The following is an 8,268-nucleotide window of genomic DNA, read 5'->3' as shown; positions in this document are numbered from 1 at the left end:
CCGGTGCAAATTCCATGCATGAGGGTGAAACAGAAAGAGCCTGTAAATCCCCAACTCTCTTGAGGGAGGATAAAGCCATGAGAAGAAGTGTCTTCAGTGTCAAGAATTTATCCGATACGGTCTCCAAGGGCTCAAACGGATGCCCTGATAAACCTAGCAACACAATGGATAAATCCCATGAAGGAACTCGCACAGGGCGGAAAGGCCTCAGCCATTGCGCACCCTGTATGAAACGAGAAACTAGTGGATGACGCCCCACAGAGGCACCGCCTATGTATTCGTGGTAAGCTGAAATGGCCGCCACGTAAACCTTTAAAGTGGCTGGTGTAACGCCATCCGAAAAACGCTCCTGGAGGAACTCCAGCACTGAAGCCACTGGGCAGTAAACTGGATCCACATTATGATTGCCACACCAGGCTGTAAACAGTCTCCACTTGAAAGCATATAAGCGTCTCGTAGAAGCTGCTCTAGAATTCAATATAGTCTCAGTGGTTTCAACAGAAAGACCGGGACATACTAATGCACTCCGCTCAGTGGCCACGCCCACAGTTTCCACAGATCTGGCCTCGGGTGCCAAATCAGCCCCTTTGCTTGTGATAACAAATCCTGTCTGAGGGGAATCTCCCACGGAGAGCCCGCTAGCAGACTGATCAGATCCGCAAACCACAGCTGCGTGTGCCATCGCGGAGCCACCAGCAGCAGCTGTTCCACTCTGTCCCGCCGTATTCTGCATAATACCGCTGGGATCAAACGAATCGGAGGAAAAGCATACAGACTGGTCCTGGGCCAGCTGTGAGCTAACGCATTCACGCCCAGGGGCGATGGGGAGCGTAGGGAGAACCATAGCGGGCAATGCGTAGTCATGTTCGACGCGAATAAATCCACTTTCGCTTTGCCGAATATCCGCCATAAAAGATTCACCGTCTGGGGGTGTAATCGCCATTCTCCCTGTTCCAGAGCCTGTCTGGATAGCAAGTCCGCTCCGAAATTCAATCGTCCGGGGACATGAACGGCCCGGATCGACAGAAATTTGTCCCGAGACCACAGAAGAACATACCTCGCCAGCCTGCACAGGGGGCGAGAGTGCAATCCTCCTTGATGGTTCAGATAAGACACAACCGCTGTGTTGTCTGATCTGAGCAGCACATGACGGCCGATCAGCAGATCCGTGAAATACTGGAGAGCCAGTAATTCCAGTCTGTTTATGTGCCAGCCGCGCTGAGCCGCTGTCCATACTCCGTGGGCTGGACGCCCTCGACACACAGCTCCCCAACCAGTCAAAGACGCGTCCGTCGTGACAGTCTCTCGGAAAGCATAAATTCCCAGTCGAACTCCTGACAGGAGAAATTCGGTTGACATCCATAATTTTAGCGACATCACACACCGCTGTGTCACCGAAATCGTTCGATGCGGAAGACAACGGGGTGAAATATTCCGCCTTTTCGTCCACCACTGAAAAGGGCGCATTTGAAGCAATCCCAGACGAATCACGGGGGATGCTGCTGCCATTAGACCTAAGAGCCTGAGGCACAATCTCACTGTCACCGTGCGACCCGCTTTGAAGTGCCGCACGCATGACGCAATCGACTGAGCGCGCGGGAGAGAAAGCTTCGCTGTCATCGCGCGAGAGTCCAGATCTATTCCCAGAAAAGTTATCCGTTGAGAGGGAGTTAAAACACTTTTCTTGTAATTTGTGCGTAAGCCCAGGTTGTTTAAATGATTCAGCACAAGATCTCGGTGAGAGTGTGCCTGAGTCTGCGATTGCACTAGCACCAGCCAATCGTCCAAATAATTCAACACACGAACGCCCTGGAGCCGCAACGGGGCCAGAGCTGCGTCCATGCATTTGGAGAAAGTACGGGGCGCTAAAGCCAAGCCAAAGGGAAGAACGCGGTACTGATACGCTTTGCCCTCTAAAGCGAATCTGAGGAACTTCCTGTGTCTCTTGACGATCTGAATATGGAAATACGCATCCTTCAGATCGATCGTAATAAACCAATCGTTTGGTCGGATCTGAGACAGAATAGATTTCACCGTCAACATCTTGAATTTGCTCGGCCTGAGTGCAAGATTCAGATGGCGTAAATCCAGAATGGGCTGTAATCCGCCGTCTTTTTTCGGTACCACGAAATAACGGCTGTAAAAACCTGTCTCCATCTGAGAGGGGTGTACTTCTTCTATAGCCCCTTTGCTCAGCAGAGCTGACATTTCCTGTCGCAGCACCGCCATTTCCGTAGATTTCACCGTAGTGGAAAGAATTCCGCGGAAAGGAGGCGGGCCTTTTCGAAACTGAATGGTGTATCCGTGACAAATCGTGCGTAACACCCATTGAGAAATGCCGGGCAAGCGTTCCCACGCGGCCCGAAACAGTATTAGCGGTTTCAAAACTTCCGCTCCCTGCAACGCTGTCATACGCGTTAAAACGGCCGGACACGAAAAACCTGTGGTGTTCGTGCACCGGGGAAGCGTATGCGCAAGAGTCGTTGCGTCCCGTTGAGTATAATCCTGAAACGTGTCCACGGCAGGAATTAGGCCAACAGATGGAACATCGGGCTCTGCCGCTAGCGAGAAAGCGTCTGACATTACAGCTCGATCCAATGCTGCTCGAGGCGCTGTTTGCGGCGAGACAGTCAATGTTTGAGCATGGGGACTGCAATGAGAGTGTAGGATGCGCGAAAGCGGTCCGACAGCGCTCTCTAGCGGAGGGCACAGTCCCTGACAAGCAGCAAAATGACCAGGAGCTGCTATTCGGTACCTGAGAACGAGAGGCCTTTGCCGTCGAGGTCAGGTTCAATCTTTTCCGTTGACGCTGGTGAGCCGGAGGAAAAACCCTAGGGCCCCAATCCTTACGAGGAGGCGCCATAGGTGTGGGCTCCTCTCGAGAGGCTGCTCGCTGACGGTGAGAGGAGGTTGAGCGAGAACGCGCGGGCGCTTGCCGGCTTTCAACCTCCCTGGGTCTGCGGGGAATCAGCTGGCGGAAAGCGGCTGATTGCTGTTTCGCTGCCCTGAACTTCTCCACTACCGACGTGACAGCCTCACCGAACAACCCATCCCTGGAGACAGGGGCATCCATAAGGAAAGATTTATCCTTCTCCTTAATATCGGTGAGATTAAGCCAGAGGTGGCGCTCAACCGAAATCAAACCGGCCATAGTACGGCCCACTGCACGAGCGGTATGTTTGGTAGCACGTAGCGCCAAATCCGTTGCTCTACGCAGTTCTTTCACTGCCTCCGGTGTGATGCCCTCACCTTCATCCAATTCCTTTAATAACTCCGCTTGGTAGGCCTGAAGGACCGCCATAGAGTGGAGTGAAGCAGCCGCTTGACCAGCCGCCATGTAGGATTTACCCACCAAACTAGACGTGACTCGACACGCCTTCGAAGGAAGAAGGGGGCGAGACTTCCATGCCGCGGCCGAACTAGGCGCAAGGTGTTCGGCGAGAGTCTCTTCCACCGGGGGCATCATTGTGTAGCCATGGTTCGCCATATCAGAAACGGTGGCGAAATCCGCGGCCGCAGCATTAGTGATCCGCGCCAGAAACGGCTGTTTCCAGGACCTCGAAACCTCCTGGTGGAGGTCCGGGAAAAAAGGTAAAGGCCTCCGGGGCTGTGTAGGTGTCCGACTAGTTAGAAAACGGTCGTCCAGCTTAGAAGAAGGTTGGGCCTCGGCCTTGTCAACCTCCCAGTCCAGCCCCAATTTACCCACCGCACGAGAAACCACGTCCAACAGCTCACTGTAGGAGGGGGAAACACGCCTCTCCTGTCCGCTAGGAGGAAGAGGGCTAGTGTCGGTCGCGAAGTCCTCAGACCCCGAGGCCGCGGTGGATAAAACGTCGTCGTCATAGCGTCCACAACCGAAGGAGATGGCGGCGCATGCCTCCGGTGTGGGAAGTAAATCCTCATTAGAGAAGACGACAGGCTCAGTATAATTTTTATTCTGCAGCAGGGTAGGGGAGAGCGAGCGATGTGGAGAATATTCCAGCGCTGCGCTGTCCACGAAATCCATGTCGCACGTGTCACCCCAGGCCCTCGCCTCGTGCGGTGCCTCGGCAGTCGCAGAGGTGACCTGACGGGGGTTAGACACGAGGGCGACATTTGAGAATACTTCCACCCTAGAGCGCAGTACTCTGAGCCGCAGGCCATCACAATGGGGACAGGAAGAAAGGCCGCTAAGCGCCGCCTGTGCGTGATGTAGACCAAGACATACTACGCACCTGTCATGAGAGTCCCCCGCCGTAATGTACCTGGTACATGGCTCCTTGCATTTGCGAAAACTCATCGCGTCCGTGAAGAGTAGTTAACACTGCTCGAAGAGATCGCTGGAGAACGCGAGATGATAGGGCACAGATGATTCGCTATTCCTGAAGGAATGAAATCTGAGCGAAATGGCGCGCTGCACCCAGGTATATCATGCGTGCGCATGCGTAGGGTGGTGCTTGCGCCATTTGGCCAATAGGATTGGCGGGATGGTATAGGGCTTCAGACATTCGTCACACCGGAGGTGTTCCCATACGTGGTGACGTCACCGCAGCATCGAAGTGACCTATGATAGGGAACTAGACGCCTCATTGGCCGCTCTGAGCCGTTGCTGCGATACGTCAACGCCGCCGCCATGTTAGTGAGGGCAGGCCTGCCTTAAAAATACATGGACGTAAACGGGGAGCTGTGGTTTTTTTCTGAATAAAAACACGATAACGTTCACATTTATCAATCGATTTCAGGTTTGTGATCTACGTGCAGTTAAAAACTTTGCCTCCAGTTATTTAGTTAGGTTTGGAAAATTATTAATTTTCTTAAGGAATTGTGAAAGCTCACATTTGTCTCACTTCTTGATTTCGTTGATTATTTTCGTTTTACAATTCTAATGTTAATTTAGTATAACTGTGACATATGCATGTAATTTAATTTGAATATACATTAAATTAAATGTAGTTGTTTTATTGCTTTCTCTGTGTTCAATCCCAACATTTTTATTTCTTTTTTTCTCTCTTTCATGTCTCAGATCAGAACACAGCTCATTCCCTTTGAAATTCTGTGATAAAATCTAAGTAATACATCTTTAATCACTAATAATTTACTATTGTTGAGAAAATTTAATAAAACAAGTGAATACAAATCAAAAAGTGACACTATAGCCTACAGATGAACTCCACAACAAATAATAACACATGTAACTGATGAGGCTATGGATCCAGTGAAAATGAAAATATGAACTGATACAGTGCACAGTAGAAAAGTGATATGTTATATTAAAAAGTACATGTAGTTCAACTTAAAGTAAAGTAAATAATATGAAAAGCGAGTACAACGCTACAATAACATATTCGATATAGATTTATAATAGTATAAAATTATTTGTATAATATGAATAATACCATAATAAATAACTGAACAACAATAGGTTAACAAAAGAAGAATATGTAATATCAATGGTGGAATAATACAGAATAGACAAAAATGAAGAATAAATTAATAGTAAATTAAAGAGTAAAATAAAAATAAAAATAAATGTAATTTTAAAATACTATTTGTGTAATAATTATTAATCAAATTCAGACACAATACAAAAAAATTGTGGACATGAGTTCCAAATTGTGTTTAATTAATGAGCTCCTTAAGTATAATATATACATGTATAATATATACATGTACAACACACACACACACACATATATATATATGTTCTATAATGCACATTACACACACTCATGCAGAAAAAACACACATTTTGAAACAGTGATTTATTTTTCCATGTATGTTAACACATATAAATGTCACACAAAATCTCAAAGTATAGTTATTTTTATCACAGACCAGAATATGAGATGCTCCCCTCAAAAACTTGATATTAATCAAAATTAATAATAATTATAACAACATCACAATGAGTTTATCATGATATTGCAGCTGGACTCACTATGAGTTCCTGTGTTTTTCATTTCTAGGCTATTTAAATCATGTAGTTTTTGTGTAAAGACACACGCAGTACATGATCAGCATTAAACAGCCTGTGCAAAGCTTTTTAAATGCAGTCTATAGTATTATAATATGAGCTGGTCATTCTGTCGATTCATTCAGGGCTGCTCTGGGTTTAGTACAAACACAACACTAGTCTGAGGAGGTATAGTCTCGTCTCTGAGAACAGCTTTCCTCAGCTTTCCTTAAGGCTGTCCTTGTCCTGTTTGCAAATGACTAAAAGGGAAGAAAAAAAAGAATACATAGAATCAGTTCACAGTTTTATGAAAAGCAATGAAATCCTTATAATCAAGTGATGATAAACTTAATCTGCAACACTTTTGAATAATGGTCCATTAGTTAATATTAGTTAACTACTTTAGTTAACATGATCTAAGCAAGAACAGTCCTTCTACAGCATTTATTCATCTTAGTTGATGTTCATTTCAACATTTACTAATGCATTATTTAAAACAAAAGTTGTGCTTGTTAACATTAGTTAATGCACTCTGAATTAGCATGAACTAACGATGAAAAACTGTATTTTCATTAACTAACATGAACAAAGATGAATAAATACAGTAATAAATGTATTGTTCATGTTAATTAATGAATTAACTAACATTAACTAAAGGACTAGTATTCTAAAGTGTAACCACTTAATCTTTGTAAATAAGTAACAGTAGTGAAATTAAAGAGAGAAGCTTTAGCTCCATCATTAATCTAGACAGTCAAAGGGCTCACTCTGTATATTGTGCTCATAACACCATTTAGTTTATTATATAAACGGCAATATAAGTTAAAACGTAATAAGAATTCATTTAAACTTTGAATTCTTAAAGTCTCAGCTTTCACTGCTAACTACGCTAGCGATATTATTAATCGTCTGACACTGGTGGTTAATTAAGCTGTCAACATAAAGTTAAAAATGACCAAAAAACATCGGAGGAAGAACAGCTGAGTCTTACCTGTGAAAGATAACACCCCGAGATCTGTTTTTATTATCGTGTGACGGTTTGTAGGTGTCCAATCTGTCGATGAGTCAGGTATGTTTTCTTCTGTCCTGATGTGAGAGTTATGAGAGTTGCCCGCTCCAATATGGCGGCGACGTTGACGTGCGGTCGAGCGGCCAATGAGGCGTCTAGCTATTTATATGTCTATGGTCAGCAGTACCACACGCACGCGCTGTGGTGCTCTCGTGATTCGTGAACGCGCCTTTTTTTTTTTTTTTTTTTTTTTACACAAAAATTACTCTAGTAGCTAAATAAAATTCATATTGAAACTTATCGATGCTTTTGGTACCTTTCTGGGCATTGAACGTGGTAGATAAAACGTTTACGGTCTATGGAGGATGAGAGAGTTCTAGGATTTTGTTCAACGATATCTTAAAAAAGGTTATATGCTTATGCTTTCCCAGCTTTAGTTAGTTTATAATGTGCTTTTTAAAGACTGACTGATGTTTGTTTCACTATTTAAAAATTCAACACTATTTTTAAATACTCATGCCCTGGTCAGACATATAACATTGGGGTGGGAATAACAGAAATAGACTAATCATCAATTTTACCCTCAAACTCTCTAACCACTAGGCCACGACTTCCCCACAAAATAGAGGGAAAATTAAGAAACTGCCCGTAATTGACCATGAAAAAAAAACGTCAATATATTTTAAAATAAATATATAATTCTATAGTTGTATTATTGCTGTTTAATAAATTGCATCCATTTGGAAAATTACCAACTTCTCATTGGGTGGGTCAGAAGTTGTGAATGTTACCAAACAGCAAACTGACTGTAACATACCACTTTTTTGGGGGAACCTTCTGTTGGGGTACCTAGCACAGTAGTCTTGCCTATGTACAATGCCTGATAAGGTAGCATTTATGAGCATACAGTGCTGCTTTGTGTTAAGCCATTACAGAGGAAACCACTGTTTAGGTTACCATACAGGCCTATTGCTCATACGGTATCCTCTTAAAGGAATAGTTCACCCAAAAATGAAAACTCTATTAATTACTCACCCTCACGTCGTTCCAAACCCGTAAGTCCATGGTTCATCTTTGGAAAACAAATTGAGATACTTTTGATTAAATCTGAGAGCTCTCAGAACCCCCATAGACAGCAACACAACTGCAATGTTCCCAGGTCCAGAAACATAGTAAGGGTATTAATATTAATAGTCCATGTGACATCAGGGGTTCAACCGTAGTCTCAGCCTCAGATGTCACGCCCACAGGCCATTGGCTAAACGTCTGATGCATATGGGACACAAAAGTGAAAACACTTCAGGAGTGTCTAAGTCGTCATCAGATT

The 8,268-nt window shown here is 44.7% G+C and overlaps 1 long non-coding RNA gene across 1 annotated transcript; it reads right to left on the bottom strand.

Moving 5' to 3' along the window:
• Nucleotides 1-5,726: 5,726 nt before the first annotated feature.
• LOC127979391 (uncharacterized) lies at nucleotides 5,727-7,121 on the bottom strand. The gene is made up of 2 exons (XR_008158780.1): nucleotides 6,924-7,121; nucleotides 5,727-6,192 (listed from the first exon to the last, which is right to left on the bottom strand). It is a non-coding gene; the product is annotated as an uncharacterized LOC127979391 (long non-coding RNA).
• Nucleotides 7,122-8,268: the final 1,147 nt, after the last annotated feature.

The sequence above is a fragment of the Carassius gibelio genome, chromosome B19 (assembly GCF_023724105.1).
Source record: "Carassius gibelio isolate Cgi1373 ecotype wild population from Czech Republic chromosome B19, carGib1.2-hapl.c, whole genome shotgun sequence".
Taxonomy (NCBI): Eukaryota; Metazoa; Chordata; class Actinopteri; order Cypriniformes; family Cyprinidae; genus Carassius; species Carassius gibelio.
This window is presented reverse-complemented; position numbering and strand designations above follow the sequence as displayed.